General features: G+C 43.7%; 1 protein-coding gene across 6 annotated transcripts in view; it reads right to left on the bottom strand.

The window, feature by feature from the left end:
• The window catches only part of SGTB (small glutamine rich tetratricopeptide repeat co-chaperone beta), a 792,782-nt gene that overhangs the window by 237,090 nt on the left and 537,852 nt on the right, over nt 1-17,840 (bottom strand). The gene's annotated exons all lie outside the window — the stretch shown is intronic.

Below are 17,840 nucleotides of genomic sequence, written 5' to 3' on the forward strand. Positions count from 1 at the left end.
CAAATGATAAACAATTCTCAAAAAGTGCCTTGGATAGAAACACATAATTATAGAATTATGTGTGCTCCTTGATCAAGTAGGCTGTGCTGGAATATCATTACCTAGTTGACCATTGGCCATTTGAAGTCCCCAAAATTGCATAAAGTCTAAAATGTCTTTTCCTCGTATCTTGGAGTCTTTGTTTTGGGATGCTTTGGGAGGGCATGAAGAAGTTAGTTACACAATCTGCATTATAATCTCCTGCCACTAATATATCACTGTTAGAGACGATAAACCAGGAGCCTAAGATGAGTGTCAGTGCCTGCATGGACTTGAAAGCATCAATTCTAGAGGGGTTCCAATACAGATTGATTAGTACCATTGTGACAAGTTATTTTGATAGCCAATTTTATTTTATTTTATTGTTATAGTTGTCTTTAGTTCGAAGAACGTATACAACTGTTACAAATACCTTTTACATAAAAAACATATCACATAACAATTAAATAAGACATTAGCTCACAAATATAATTACAATTACAAATACAGTACAATATGTTTGTCTTAATTTAGACCGTGGTTAAACCATCCATAATCTAGACACAGACTACAATAAAATACAATTAAACACAATGAATACAATAATTTCCTATATATCTGCCCGTCGCTCTTAAACAGACCTATCAAACAATCGATCTACACTGATCTTAGTCGATGTTGATTTTGTGTACGCAATTAGTCAGCAAATTCATTCATTCTAGACAGTTATTAAACTATTCCAGCAAATGTCAGTACATTACAGTAATTCAAAGGTTATTACAAGTTCAAACCAGACTCTATAAAGTGCAATGTGCATAGATTCAGAAGTGTTCAGGCAAAAATGCCAGAAATCGTCAACTTGGATAGACATATAATTTTGCACATAATGCCCATAATTGATCATACATTGATTTGCTAGTTTCAGGCAACAAGTCAGCACTTAGTGTTTCATGATTATCTATCACTTTACATATACGACAATACATGACAATAACATTGGGTTTGGGATAATTTCCATTGTGCCCCATAAGTTGCCCTTACTGGCAGTTGATTCGTTATCATAAGTAAACGGAATTTCCATACCAATGGGTCAGGACAGTGTATCAAATAAGTTTGTGGCTGAAAGAAATTATGCACCATTCCTTCAATATGCCTATAATTATGAAGTTCGCTCATGCGATTGAAGTTATTCTCCCAATCTTTTCTATTTAGTTTTTCCACAAAGGCAAATATATAACGGATTGATATTTGCCACAGCGGGCACAATCCATTGATCAGCCTTAATCAGTACATAATTCACAACAGGCTGTGTCATAGATGTTTAGACAGTTAAGCTTCTTCAATTTGAAAACATTAGCTCCGATAATTCAGAGCATATGGCTTTCCGGATGACAGATAGGTTTGAATGGCAAAATACCTCTTTGGTGTAAAACAAAAGATTTTAATTATAGTAGCCCACATTCAGCCCTAATGTATTGGATGTGGCAGGAGGGAGGTAATCTCATAATGGTTTGCCTAAAAAACCTTATTTTATCAAACCAGGAAAGATTTTTAATGGATAAAGCCTCTAAACCATAGGCTACCACAGGAACCAGCCACCGCCTATAAAGCATAAAAATCCCTTTAAGGGAGTGCCCAGCATAATTGATTACAATACTCTGCACAAGCATCGTAATTTGCATAGCACGTCGAGTTTTGCTTTCAATAAGTGGACTGTAGTCAGATTTACTATTGATAATCTGTATATTCGATATGCCCCAGGAAACAACCATTTTGGGTTTATTGACTTTTTTTGCAGAGAACAACATTATTTGCGTCTTTTTTAGATTGATGGTAAGAGAATATTCGTTAGCAAAGCGTCCAAGTTCTTCTAACACATTTCTCATGCCGTTGAATGTGTGGTCGACAATAACTAGGTCGTTAGCATAGAGTAATGTAGTGACCATTGTGTTCTAAAATTAAACTGGGCAGTTAGCCTTATTTTCTAATCGTTTTATCATTTTGGCTAGATAAAGGTTAAACAATGTATCAGTCATGTTTGATTTCCACAAAACACAGTTTAGATTTCAAAGAGCCCTTTACTTTACACAATGTTGCCAGAAGGATAGGTCTGTGTGCCATCCTATCCTAAACCTGAGATGGAGAGAAGACAGTTTTGTATAATATCTGGAAATGGTTCCTCCATCAGACCTGTTATTCCAACATCGAACATGAGTATCTAGCTAGCAAGTGGGCTGTTATATGTTGCTGTTATTGTTTATCTGGAACATACTTCACCCTACTGACTGATCACCTCCACGGGTCTGCTGGTCTGGTTATCCTGTAATAAATAAACTAACACTTGTATATTAAGATGTCCCTGACACTTCAAACAATACATTTTTCTGCCCTTTACAGGAATGGAAGAAAACATCTGAATGCAGACTTTGTATCATTTCGCACTTGCTTTGGGGGGCAATTGCAAACTGGTAATTCAAGTCCCATCTCCCAGACACCTCTGATAAAGAGACAGACTTGCTGCGAATTCTAGCCATCTATTGCACCGAGATTGAAAGAAATGCGACCAAACTAAGTTGCAAAATCCAGACCAGCTGACATACTGTTTCATTAAAGGTTTACATCTTTTTGCCTGGTCTAATGTGATAATTTGATGGAATCACAGGAGAACAAAATTAATTACAGAATTCTAGTTTTTAAGCTTGAGTTTTTTCATAAAGGGGTCCGTCCTTCAACAAGAACTGTGTCACAAGTCCTTGAAAGATGTCAGCATTAACCAAAGTGGAGTAATAGAGTGGTGTGGAGTGGTGTGGTGTTAAAATGTTTTATCCCAGTTTAGTTACATGCCAACCCAAAACTTTGCAATCATTAATTAATATTGAGACAGAGCTTTGTAGCCAGTTGCCCAGGTCATAGGCGATCTAATGAATTCAGAATATTTTAATTTGTAAGGGAATGTGATATCAGAATGTTGCTTGAGCAAGAAGGAGAAACTACTTACCAGTAATATTCTTTCTATGGATTCTTCTTCCGCAGATTCCTCATCTGATAGATATCCTTCCAGCATCAGCAGTTCTGAAATACTTTCGACAGGGGGCGCAGTACGACTCAACATTGGCCACCGACTCTTGACTCAACCATGCCACTCCTCGACTGCGGATATGACATTGGCCGTAAATATATTATGTCACTGCGCCCCCATCCCTCAGTTCCCCAACATTTTCTCCCAAGCTCAGGAGCCGCGGAGTATGTGTGTGTGTGTGTGTGTGAGGAAAAGACACTGTACTGAAAACAACCGGCTGACAGTGGCCAATGTAAAAGACACAAAACATGCCTAACACCTTGTGCAGTAGCACCTGGAGCATATCAAGTGCTGGACAGGATTACCACAATAACTGATTTCAGGCCCAAATAACTGGACAGAATCAAAGAATATGGCAAAGTACTACTTTATTATCAGTTCAATAAAGTAGGGAAATCGGGCAAGCATAACAAGTTGTAGCTCACACACTCTCGAAAACATTTCACTCAAACAAAGACTTTATAATTCAATATACGTCAGCTATGATGTCATCCTATGTGGGAAATAGTAAAACCTATCGGGCAGAGCCATACGTTAAGGGAACATATATAACTATAGCTTATTTAAGTGTTAGTAACTTCATTTGCTGCCCCTTATCAAGTAGGCATGCCTGGAACAACCTCAAACTATGTATAATACATATAATAGTAGAATAATAGCAGCGGATTGGCTTCTACAACTATGTATAGTCCATCATCAAATAGGCCATACTGATTGGTTGGAACCCTCTTCCAACCTTGGACATTTGGCTTGTTAGCAGCAAGTAAGCAAAATAAAACCCAGGTGGGGGAACAATGTCGGACACCTGCCCACTTGGCCAATTAGCCTACCATCTCTCATCAGTTAGGCCCAAAGCCACAGCCTCTTCTTTGTAGATGACCTTGTTGACTGTTCTCTTCTCTGGAACTTTAACGGGAGTGAAGGTACATTGCTATCTTCGTCTTGAGCCTGAATAGGCCTGGTTTTCTGTTTTTGCTCCATGCAAAGAGACCATGGGCCTCATTACAAGTCAGCCGGTCCAGAAACAACGATGGTGGTAAATCCGCCGACACCGTTGTTTCCGGACCGGCTAATTCTGAGTCCTGCAGGCGGGAGGTGTCACTCCCGCCAGGTCTGACCTGGCGGAAGTACCACCACCCGCCTGCAGGCGGACATGGAAACACCGGCTCTGCCATAGACGGAACCAGTGTTTCCATGGTCCCCATCCCAATGGAGTCCTATGGGACTCCATGGTAATGGGGCTCAACAGAATTCCGCCTCCAGAATTACCGGGTCACCGGGGTTGTAATGCCCCGGTGATTCTGGCAATCACGGAGGCGGAATGGAATCACCAGTCAGGCGGCAGCCTGCCGGATTTTCCGGCACGGCTACTGCCGGACTTGTAATGAAGCCCCATGATTTGTCCATTTTGTCCTCTTATTTGCTGCTATTTGATTCAATTATACTGGGTGCTATTGCTCTTCTTGGCTTCTGGAGACTCTTGCATATGCGGTCTGCATTTTTAATTTGATCAATTCTTGGCATTCACAGATGTTTACTCCTTTGCTTAATCTAAGAGAAAGTTGCCTTACCTACATAGCTTTTACTCTTCAACTCCTTTTGTACCCTGCTCTTGCTGTGGCATCCTTGGTCCAAGCCAAACAAATATTCTTTGTTCTGGCACAAATTTGTATTTCAGTGCCCGTTAGCTCTACAGCCTTGGTCTCTCTCCTTGGGGTTTTTAGCTTACTATTATACGAAGCCGACGCCCATTTTGTCATCATGGCTGCTTTGCCGGTGTTATATTTTCTACTGTAGAAAGCGTCTATACGTCTCATCCACCTTGCGTTCCTGCGTATACACATCTACTGCATCTCTTCTCACTTATTTTCTTAGTATATACGATTTCTCCGTATCCACATGTACGTTTACTTTGTTACTTCAGTCACATCTTCATTCTTGAAGAATTCTTATATTGTCTCAGTGCGCCATCGTGTTTTCTTTTCATGACGTCACTTTACCCCTGTCAGACTTTACTAATAGTTCCTCTAGTGTGCTGCACTTGTCTCCTGACTCTTTGGGGCATCTCTTTCCCTATTAGAGGAGCTGCAGCAACGAGATTTGTACGGTGTACCTTTAAACTTGCAACTCAGCTATAAAAACAAACTTCCGGCGCGAAGCGGAGTTCCAGTGAGCCCAGACCTGTTTTCTTTTCTTCCCAGAGAGGAGCTGCAGTGACGAAATTTGGACGGTGTACCTTTAAACTTGCAACTCAACTATAAAAACGAACTTCCGGCGCGGAGCGGAGTTCGGTGCTGAGTTCCAGTCAGCCCACTCCGCCCCTGGACGCCACAGGACGACACATGGAACCTGTGCCCAATGACATTGAAGGGTCTCTAACGGGGGTCGGCCCACACATGTAAAAACCGGCCACGGCGGCTGCAATCTAAAATCTCATCCAAGCCAAAGGTAAGCGTTTTGTGTGTGCCGGTAGATGCTTCCCCCTCTAGCATGAAGCACCTGGAGACCGTTATAAGCGATGACTGTTTGCCAGCCGCTGTGACTGTTGCAATTGCGGAGCAACAAACTTATGTTGAGCAAGCGTGTATTGCTGTTCCTACATCGATCATGCCGAGTGAAGCGACGTTGCCGTCGAAAAGTGAAAAACACTTGCAGGGAGTAGTAACGGGATCAGACCTAGTGCCAGTGTTGTCATGTATGGCAATAGTGACCCCAATTCCTCTACCCGTAGCAAGTGACCAGCTGTTGAGGCAACGTAAAAGACTAGATGTTTGTGTACATTTACCAGAAAATCAAGTAAATCAAGAAAAAAGTACACCGCCGCCATCCACGGTATACTTAGATGCCTCAGAGACCACTTTCTCCTTTGACATTACTGATGCAGATCTACTAGCGATAAGGTCTCCCTCTGACGAGGTGTTGCCCTCGTTGGCCCCGCATGTGAGCCTTAATCGGCAGCAGAATCAGGCGAGTGCAGTCGAAGACCTTCAGAGAAACTGCAAAACACTAGAGGAACGGAAATCAACTGAGCGAGTCCACTCGATACAAGTTGCGAATGAGGATACGCATGAGCAACTGCATTCGCAAATCCAGCAAAAAAAGACTGATGGTTTTAATACTCAAGTTTTAGCCATCGATTCAAGAGCTATTAACTCAGACAGTGAAAGTCTTTCGAAAGACGAAAAGAAAAGAACGGCACCCGCAAGTTTGGCGATCTCCTCCTTACCCAGGACAAAGCTGAATGCCGGGCAAATGTCACGACAAACTTTGATGTTGCGGGCCGCGAAGTGCGTCTTACCGAAAGGCTAAAGGCTGACTTTCTTTTGATGAGAGAGCGCCTAAGTGAAAGCTTTGTCAACAAAAAGGATATGAAACTCAGAAACAGACATAACGTGAGCACCCTGACAAAAGAATCGACAAGTGTGAGCAATAAAGCTATCGATCTACAAAACTTGTCGATTACAGTACGACCTATTAACCTTGATACTTCGGAAGGAAGTCATGAAACTAACGGCAGTAATGTTGCAATGACAACTGCTGAAGAATCCATGACAGGGGGAGAATCCCTAACGCCAAGCTCTAACGGTTTCAAGCAGATTGCTAATAACCAAGCTGAAGAGACGGCAAATTCCAAAGGAAATATTTCCATAGCCGCGGGTATTCAGATTCACAACAACGATTTAGCGGCTACCTCCATCGCTCTAATGCCGTTTATGAAACTGTATGAATCAGTGAATGATGCACTGCGAGACCCGAACTAGGTTCTTGCAACCTTGAACAGGAAAGTCTTAGCAATGGAAAAACTAAATGAGCACCTAATTAATCGACTTGAAAGCAGCAACTTCACGACAATGGCACTCGCGCCTCAATGAAATAACCAAACGCGAGGCCCATGAAAAAGTTGAACTTGCTGAAGCAATTATAGAGTGTACGAAGTGGATCAGGCACAATGTTGCGGTACAACCGTTAAGTGGCTATGAGAGAACCAGATGCAATTGTCAGCAAGACCGTAGCAACCCAGAATTGGCCAACCAATCAAAGAAAACATCAGTATATTCATCAAATGGTGGTACCACTAAAGTTGTAACGACTTCAAAAAAGGTGCATGAAAGAAAGGAGAGCACCGATTTAACAGTTATAACCTTTGAGGCAGGAGCAACAGACAAAGCACCAATAATGAAATGGTGCGCGGCTGCCATAGCAGTGAGTGCCAACACTCTACCTGAATTACAACAGGAAGAGGTGGCCCCTAACAGCGCATCGACCACACAGAAAAGCAAAGCTCCAAACAAGGATGAAGTTGCCACGCAGTCGAAGCAAAAGGACCCGGCCACAGCAGACGACCAAATTGCTTCTTTTGGGATTTTCTCTGGCCCGGCAAAATCAATAAATTCATCAATGGTTAAGTCAGTACCGCAAAAGGGCAAACCAGCAAAAGTGATACAAACGAAAGGCAAGGGACCAGCTTCTGAACGCCCTCGTACAAATGGTGCAAAAAAGTTCATACGAAACTGGACAACGCCCACTAGATTAGAAAGCACGAGAGGCATCAAAGTGACCTTGACAACAGAAAAACAAAGCAAGATCACAAACTCCCTATTAACCATGCCGAAGGCAACAGAGGAAAGTCAACATTGTGCTTCAAAACGTTCACGATAAGATACAATGTCCACCGATGACCCGGATACAAACTCTATAGATCTATGTGATCTATCAACCTACACAATCGAAGAAGATGCCAATTGTGAAAAGACAACAACCGCGGGGGATGAGTGTGAAACATCAAGAAAGGAAAAGTCTGATAACGACTATACAAGAAAAAACATGTGGTTGAGTCGCTATCCGCAGAGACAACAAGAAGTGCGATCATCAGCGAATGTGAAGAGTCACGCCACCTCTGCAGATGCTCGTCATAATGCAACCAGAAAACTGCAGCCAGCAGTGGAAAGTGTTCCAATAAAGCTCAATCCAAAATGTACTACAGCCCAATCTAAAAAACAAAAGCAACAAAGAGCAGGTGACAAGTCTGAACCGCAATCACAAGAAAGACCCGGTTGGTGGAGATTAGAATTGGAAAATATACTAGAAGACAACAGCGACGTAAATCTAAACAGAGCTAACGTAATGAGGCTCCTACACCACGTTCCAACATTACGCACTATAAGATCAGACGACATAGCAATTGTCGAATATAAATCCGAAGTAAGGTCTGACTGGGTTGTACTTCACATGAAATCAAAGAATCTAGCCAGACCACTCTTAGAGGCAAAAGAAGATCTACTGTTTTTTGGGTTTGAACTCACAACATGTGATGACCAACAAGCTGCGGCTGATGATCCACATAAGCACAAGCAGAAGGGATCCACAAACAACCTCAAAAGAGATGTGCTATGGAAACAGATGAAACGACAATCTGCACAGCAAACTGAATCACAAGTTTCAGAGATCCATGTTTAGGATCAGATAGGGTCAGAAGGTATGACCCAACTACTAACATCTTGGAATACCCGTGGATTTGCCCACCTATTTCAAGATGGTGACACTGAAGACCTAAAAAGCACCTTTATCTGCTTACAAGAAACGTGGCTACGTGAGATACCATCATGTGACGGATATACAGTACATCTAAATGCGGCAGGTAAAAACAGAAAACGGACGTCCAAACATGGTTTAATAACGATGGTAAAGAATTCTTCCGGGTGGGAAGTGTTAAATAGCCAAAACTCGAACTTGTTTATCCAGGCCCTCACCCTGGAAACCATCGTAGATGTCCATGATGTTAAACCATGTAAACAACAATTACTGCTAATAAACACGTATTGGAATCCTGCGATGATTGCGGAGTCGGAGTTTATAGACTCACTAACAACTGAAATAGACAAATGCCATGCAGCCTTTGTTGATCCATTTATAATAGTGTGTGGAGATCTAAACTTCACCTGGTTCGCGAAATCAAAAAGACGAAATCCATGTGAGACGTGCAAAATTCCATCAGATACCGCAGACCGAGGTACTAAATGGGAGTATCAACTAATGCTGCGACATTGTGCAATGTTGAATGGTTCTACCAGTGGTGATATTCCTGCAGCGGACACGTGGCATCCAGGTGAAACTCAAAAACCCTTGACTATATTTGGGCCTCGGAAAATCTTCAATTTTACATCTCAAATCTCTCGATAAGGAAGTCAAGTAAAAGCAATCGCAACCCTTTAGTACTATCGTGGGAGAATCCATATAAAAAGCAGCATCTAAACTACTTATTCCCATTAAGCATCAACAATGGCCAGAATCGACTATGAATAAATACCAAGCAGATTGATACTTTGACAACCGACTATGCCCATATTCAGAAGTGGAACAAGCAAGTAGAATATGTAGCTCTACTAAAGAGATTCAAGTGCACTAACAAGTCTAAGGGAAGATGCACCTTGAACAAGCATCCTTTTAGCCCGATACTATATGATGCAAAAAAACTGCTACAAAAAGATCTGAGGCAATTAAAGAAAGTAGCTGGGAAAAACTCAAAACAGCTGATTATAGAAAGACGTCAGCGATTCCGTAATTGGCTGAAATCTTTCAACTGTATACGAGCACAGGAGCAAGCGGAATTGATGCTTCACCTTCTGATCCAAAAGGATAGTCGGAACATCTGGCAAATCATTCATTCGGGTAAGGTAAACCAGATGAGTACACTATCAAATGGAGTGAATGCTGCTAGCTGGGTAAAGCACTACTCAGTCTTTAACAAGTATGATGCCAACAACCTAGCTGACCCGATAGTACATGCAAGTTGTTGGAATGTGATCGAAACAATCGAGGACATTGAACTTGCGATCCAGAAACTGACAACTTCAAGAGCCGCTGGACCAGACGGTATCTCAAATCACATGCTAAAGGCAAATAAAGAAAACTGGGCACAGTTTATTAAAGTACTATTCGAGCACATAGCTTCGACAAAGAAGATCCCAGGCTCATGGAATAATGCGGTGGTGGTACCAATTTTCAAAAAGGGTAACCGCGACGAACCGGAGCATTACAGACCCATTGCATTGTTAGATACCATGGGGAAAATATTTGCTACCTTACTCCAAAAGAAAATTGCGAGATGGGCGGAAGACGCTCATTTATCTGACAACAGACAAACAGGCTTTACAAAAGGGGTTGGAGTGGAACTAAATCTAGTGCTACTAAACTTGGCTAAACTGAATGCATTAAAACAGAAGAAAAGGCTGTTTTTAGCATTTGTCGATTTAAAACAAGCATTCGACAGCATAAACCGCCAGCTCTTTTGGAAAAAACTAAAAGACTGGGGCTGCCCAAACCAGCTCTTGGCTCCAATAATGGCATTATACGCAAAAACGAGTATTGAGTGTGTTTAAACGCAGAAGGATCCCTAACAGAAGCAATACAAACGACAAAGGGAGTGAAACAAGGCTGTAATTTGCTTTACTATTCAAACTATTCATAGCAGATCTTCCACTAGCACTAGCACAAAGAAAGTCTTTTCCCCCCCGAAAGTCAATGGAATTCATCTAAGCCACGTAATTTACGCAGACGATGTGGTACTATTAGATAGCACAGAAATTGGCTTGCAAAGATTGCTGTCTCGTCTTCAAACATACTTATCAGACAATCAGATGTCGATAAACGTGAAGAAGTCTCAAGTCATTGCATTGGGTCCAAAAACGAACACTAAGAATAAAGTATTCACGTGGAAAGTGAATAATGAAGCCCTGTCCAAATCGGACTCAATTCGCTATCTGGGGGTCGTATTCAATAACTCGATAAGTGAGTAGAGTTGGACAAATGAGTTGTTGTCTCGTATGAAAATTCTTGCACTACAAGGAGCAAAATTGCATGCAAAATATGGGAAGTTTTCCCTAGAGCCGGTAATTACTTTCTATACCCACAAAAAGACTCCAATAGTATGTTTTGGGAGTGAAGCATGCTGGAACATTGATACCAAATTTTGGACCCAACTAGAATGCACATTTTGGCGTAAAGTACTCAATTTACCACAGTGTCTCTCAATGGTGGCAATCCGACATGAGCTGGGACTCAACTCTTTATATGCCTCAGTACTGTGGAAATCCATAACTTTGCTACGAAAAATTAGATTAACACCTGGAGCAAAACCCTACCTAATTCTAAATAATAAAAGCATTGACCCTTCAGATTCTTTGCTAAATAGATGGTAAGAGAAACTGTTGTCAATTTTAGCAGCGGCAGATGTAAACATGTCACTAGTGCTTCAAATTCCACAACTGGCGAAGGTAAAGTTCAGTCAATGGGATTGGATAACCAACCTCAATACAAGAGCTTCATTGTCGACAGCAGTAGACTTCGGAATGTCCTCACAAAAAGTAGGAGAACTACCAAAATATCTCACCAAATTTCCGTCGCAATACCACCGAAATCAGTTCCTGAGAATGCGTCTTAATTTGTATCACACACGAGAGATTCTGATGAAAAGAAAGGATTCGGCGACGAAGAGTGACATCTGTCGTTTCTGTCAAACAGAAACAGAATCAATAAAGCACTTGATAATTGAATGCACTAATATTGCCAACCAGCGTTCGCTGCACTTAGTGCGTTTTGCTCCAAAGAACGGAAATATGGCTGATTGGTGGAGCTATGCAATATCGGGGATAAACGCCAACCTAACATGTGCAATCATCAACTTCGTCGACATGATCCTTCCACGTTCAACAGAGTGGTTTGTCACAGGTGGATAAGGACATAATCCTGAAATGTGAGATTTGAGTTTAAGGCAAATGCAAAGAGGAAGGGAAACGAGATTCAAGAATCAGACGACTATGACTTTTTGATTAACAGGAGAGGACAAAGTTCGTCTGTGGTGTTTTCCCTTATCTTTCTCCGTGTCTTTGCTCTCTTTCTTTCTAGAAGATGTAAATAATGATGAAAGTTGTGACAAAAAAGTTTGTTTTTCTTATCAAACTAAATTCAATAAATAAATTTAAAAAATAAAAAATAGTTCTTCTATGTCCTGTGCTGTCCGCAGACTTCTTTCTACCACTTCAGTTCAAGGGTACATTCGGTACAGTTGTATGAGCGCATAACGTCTTTCTTATCTTCGATGCGGTGTTGGGACAATACCAGGTGTCATGCACAGTGTTTTCTTGCTGCTTTTCCAATATGATGGAGGTGAGGGGGTGGGCTCCATGAGTGACCTGTACATCTGCTTCTCTACAACCTTCTCTTTCAGCAGTGAACAACCCAGAATTGGCAATGTACCACTTTCTCAGAGGGGCAGGATGGGAGGGTGATCAGGAATCTGCGGGTGAAGAATCCATAGAAACAACATTACTGGTAAATTCTACTTCAATGGATTGAATTCTCCTGCATATTCCTCATCTGATAGACTCCCTAAGCAGTACAGAGTGCAGATACGGGGGAAAGCCAGCATAATAGGAGGCTCTGCAACACAGCACTTATTGAACGCCAGAACCGCATGCCACATCTAAGTAGTAATGTTTAGTAAACGTGTGGAGTGACGCACAAGACTTGCTGATGTGATTGCCACCAGGAAAGCTGTTTTTAGGGTAAGTAACCTGACAGAACACAAATGAATTTGCTCAAACAGAGCCACCATCCAAACGTTTAGTACCAAATTGAGGTCCCAGTCTGGAACCAGAAACGGAATAGGCGGGAACCTATTTGCAGCTTTTAGAAATTGGGTCATTACCGGAACCGTGAAGAAGGATCCCTGATTCCGTAACCTGTTGAACACAGACAAAGCTGTCAAGTAGCCCTTGACTGTGCCTATCTGAAGGCCTGATGAGGCCAGTGACAGAAGGAACTCCATCACTGCAGTGCAGTAAGCGACAGGGTCTAATATGCATTCCCTATACCATGTCTCAAACATTTTCCATCTGCACAAGTACAATGATCTCGTAGAAGGTCTGCTTGCAGCAAACAACACCTCAAGTACTTCTTCTGAGAGTCCTAGTCATCATATCACATCCTCTCAGGAGCCATGCATGAGTACCCGACCTTCCGACTGGGAAAGGAGGTCCGGCCGCCAAGGCAGTCGGAGATGTGGGCAGATGGTCAAGTCCAGGAGCACTGACTACCATGTTCTCCTCACCTTGAGTACCATGTTCAAGATGAAGGTTGTTTGAAATCTCTGCAACCTTCCGAGAACCCACGGGATGACAGGTACTGGAGGAAACACATAATGGAGGTCAAAGACACACTCCACCAGTAACACGTCCCCTAGTGCACCCATCGCTGGAAATTCCCTTGAGCAAAACGGTCTGTACTTCCCGTTGGCCCTCATGGCAAACGGATCTACTTTCAGGATAATCCAAAGGGCAAAGCTCTCTTCAAGAACCTCCTGGCACACTTTCCACTCATGGGAGACCATGCTCTGCCTGCATAGAGCATCCGCCCGCTTGTTCTCCGCTCCCGTCAGATGAGCAGTCGAAGCAGAGATCTGGTTCTCAAGCAACCAGAAACATAGCTGTAGCGCCTCCCTGCATAGAGGCAGGGACTGTACCCACCCCCCTGCTTGTTGAGGTAGTGCATGGTCAGCGTGTTGTCTGTCAGCATGAGGACATGCTTCTCCTTAAGGGAAAGCTCAAAGGCCTTTTGGCCTAACCTGATCGCCTGCAACTCCAGTCTGTTGATATACCACTGGCATTCCATTGGTGAGTAAAGATCACTCTCCTACAGATTCCCTCAGTAAGCGCCCCAACCTTACAGGGACGCATCCATGACCCCAGGGAATGAGGCCATGGTGGCAAAAAGGGTTCCCACGCCATCATGCTCTCTCTGGTGGCCCACCAAGAAAGAACGCGAATGTCCTTAATGTGGAGTCAAAGTACTGGGACCCCTCATCCCTAAGCAGCCACTCCAGAGATTGCATCTGCAATTTGGCCTCTGGCACCAAGAAAATGCAGGAAGCAACGCTCCAAGAGGCAGAGGAAGGAAGCTGTGGGAAGACTGTTGCAGCTCTGGAAAAGTGCGACCCTTTTCCTGACACTGGTAACTCTTTCTTCGGGGGAAAAGCCTTTCCCACCCATGTGTCCACGAATGCTCCGATGAATTGTAGCTTTTACCTTGGTGTTACGTGGGACCTCTAGAAATTCAGGGAGAAGCCATACCTTGAAGCAGAGAGTAGAGTTCATCGAGCTAAGTCGATACCTTCTCCGGAGACCTTCCTCGGATCAACCAGCCGTCCAGGTATGGGAATACATGAACCCCGGATCTCGTGAGTGCGCAGCAACCACTGCCATCAGCTTGGGCGTGGAGGTTAAGCCAAAGAGGAGCACCTTGAACTGATAATGAGAGTCCCTGATGATGAATATCAGAAACTGCCTGTGCTTCCGATGGATCAGCACATGGAAATAAGCGTCCTGAAGGTCCAGAGACACCAACCAGACCTGGAGTTGTAGAGCCTGGAGAATTTCTCTCAATATCACCATCCTGATCTTGTCCTTCCTCAGGAACTTGTTCACGGCCCTCAGGTCCAGTATGGGCCAGAGCCCTCCTCCTTTCTTGGGTAACAGAAAGAAGCAAGAGTACCGGCGCAATCCTCTCTGCTTGGGTGGCATCTCTTCCACGGCACCCTGTAAGAACAGGGCCCTCAGTTCCCCCTGCAACTCCTGTTCCGGTTGTTGTGGAGGGAGGGGTGGTCTGTCTGAGGTCCCTCTGCCCCGTCCGGGACGCAAGAAACACCTCTTCCCTTGCCTGGTTTGCATGATCTGTGCCTTTCTGCCAAATAGGACATACTGAGTTGTGCGGTAGCCCTTAAAGGCGGAGGCAACGCTATTACTGCCGCATTTAAAGGCATGGTCTAGTAAAACATTTTATTTAAAAAATAGATGGGCAACATAAAAAAAAAAATACTAGCATTCTCTTTTTTAAAACTTCCTATATAAAATTTTGAGCTATTCAAGCTCAAAATTCGCAAAAGCAAGCACATGGGCGCATCCATTTTGTGAAATGGATGCCCTCCTGTGCTGGCTTTTGCTTTTGCGGCACTAATGAAGGAAAAGCCAGCCAGCTGTAGTAAACAAAAGCTACCGCTGGGTGGCTTTCCCTTCATTAGTGCTGTACGCGGAGGACAGGGACAGGAGACCAGAGCAGGAAAGCTGCAGCTGAATCTCGGTAAGTGCTATTTAAAAAAAAAAAAGCACTAGCTAGTTTTCCAGGCTGGAGGAGCTTTAAAAACATTGTATTTATGTTTGCGGTCGCTTTTGAAGAGACCGCAAACATAAATACAACTTTATTGTGTAGGAAAACGCTGCGGTTTTTCTTTCCAAGTTTCTCAGGCTCCTCTGTCTCGGAAGAGCCTGAGAAACTCGGAAAGAAAAACCGCAGCGTTTTCCAACACAACCGCGTTGTATTTATGTTTGCGGTCGCTTCAAAAGCGACCACAAACATAAAAACAACGTTTTTAAAGCTGCGGTTTTATTTCTAAGTTTTCTGGGCTCCTCCAGCCCGGAAAACCTAGAAAAAAAACCGTAGCTAGTGCTTATTTTTTTTTTTTTAAATAAATAGCACTTACCGAGATTCAGCTGCAGCTTTCCTGCTCTGGTCTCCGGTCCCCGTCCTCCGCGTACAGCACTAATGAAGGGAAAGCCACCCAGCAGTAGCTTTTGTTTACTACAGCTGGCTGGCTTTTCCTTCATTAGTGCCGCAAAAGCAAAAGCCAGCACAGGAGGGCATCCATTTCACAAAATGGATGCGCCCATGTGCTTGCTTTTGCGAATTTTGAGCTTGAATAGCTCAAAATTTTACATAGGAAGTTTTAAAAAAAGAGAATGCTAGTATTTTTTTATGTTGCCTATCTATTTTTTAAATAAAATTTTTTACTAGACCATGCCTTTAAGGGCTGGCCCTATTATGAATTGGGCGGGAAGTTGGAGTTTTACCTCCAGCATAAGGCTGGAGGTAAAAATGGCCACTTACTGCCCGTTTTTGACCATTTTAGGTGCTATTACCGGCGGCGCATTTACTGCCGGCGGGATTAGCACCCCCCCAAAGGGGAATGGGCACTAACCGCTGAAACGCTACCCGTGATCCGGCGCTAATAGCACCGGAACGAATAGCAGTAGCGCTATTTATACTGCACCATCCCAGGAGTATTACTGCCGGGAAACCACCAGACCCGTGATGAGGCCCACTGTCTGTAACCTCGGTTTATAGTGAATAAGTCGAATTCAAAAAAGTCGAATGCAAAAATGTCGAAAACATTTTTTTGAATGTTTTTCTAAAAATAAAATGGAATGGGGGGTTACCCCCCCCCCCCCAGCCCCCCTGTTTATTTTTATGACTGGCTACCTGTAACCTCTACCCTAGAAGAAAAACTGAAGGATTGCTTGGCAGGTTGCTGCACAGATTGACCTAGCGACTTGGCAGCTAATTTGGAGTCCTTGAACTTTTCCAAAAACGTGTCAGCTTTCGGGCCAAACAGGTGTTCACCATCCAACGCTATATGTCCAGAGGTTTGGCTTGGACATTAGGTGAGAACCCTGAAGAACTGTGGAGGTAGGCCAACCTCTGCAGTACCGTGGATGTACCCATGGCGCGGCCTATGCAATCTGGAGTGTCCAGACCTGCCTGTAGTGCTTGGCATGCCACCTCCTTTTTTCAAAAAGCCATCTCTCACCTCTCAAGCTGGGAGGTGCTCTGCAGCTACAGCTATGATCTGCCACAATCCGTGGGAATACTTTGTGAATGTGCAGAAAGTGTTGACTGCCTTCAGGGCAATGGTCCTTGAGGGGAAGATCTGCTTGGCCAGGGCATCTGTTCTTTTGGATTCCCTGTCTGTGGGAAGATTTGAGGTGGATGTGGCCAGACTAGAGCTTACTCTTGCGGCTTGGACCACCAGACCTTCTGGCGTAGGGTGAGATGATTTGAAGGGTAAATCTCCCCCAGCTGTCTTGTATTTTTTGATGAGGTCAGCATCCACAGCCGGCGCATCTGCCACAGTGGTATCTGCCACAGTGTGATAATGGGATCCGAGATAGCAACATTAGATGGTAATGCCCTCTCAGTCTGTGGCTCTTTATCCAGGGTGTCTGTCAATCCATATGCCTCAAGGGGCTTGGCTTGGGTGCCCAGATGTAAGGCTTTGACCACCTTATCAACAGTTCTCCTGTACTGGGCATTAGGGTGGCCCTAGGGAGGAGCCTGTTACAAATCAAGATCAGGGGAGGTAGGTATAAAGTCCACTTGCCTCGTGCAAACCTTTAGCTAAAGCTAGCAAATCCACTTGTATGTAAAAATAAAATCAGCTGTTCCAGCTTACCCGATCATTGACTCAAAGTCTAAAGGAACCTGGTCCCCATTATCGTAAATTGACCTTGTAGTGTTCAAGAACGTTGCTCGAGTTGTCGTGGTCGAGCACGAAGGCATAAGATTTGACATGGACACCATGGCCCGGAACCTCTGGGTGCAACTGGTGCCGTACTAGCCTTCGGCATCGAGACCAGAGCCATACCCGCTGCAGATTTTTGAAAAAGCTGGAGCATTTGCTCCTTGAATGTCCCCCCACCCCCCACTTCCCTCTGGGGACCCAGAGCTGGGACGGACGAGTCGTGTTTGTGCCAATGGCATCTCTTCTTTTTGTAGGAGGATGAGGACGAATGGCGTGAACCGCTTTGGGAATGTGAATGCTTCTTCACCTTCTTATGGTGCCTGACCTCCTTTTCAGGGTTGGAGCCTTCGGCATCTGATGACATGATGGCTGAACAGGCCAGGAACTTCAACGGAG

This window comes from Ambystoma mexicanum, chromosome 6p (genome assembly GCF_040938575.1).
Source record: "Ambystoma mexicanum isolate Mex_15411 chromosome 6p, UKY_AmexF1_1, whole genome shotgun sequence".
NCBI lineage: Eukaryota > Metazoa > Chordata > Amphibia > Caudata > Ambystomatidae > Ambystoma > Ambystoma mexicanum.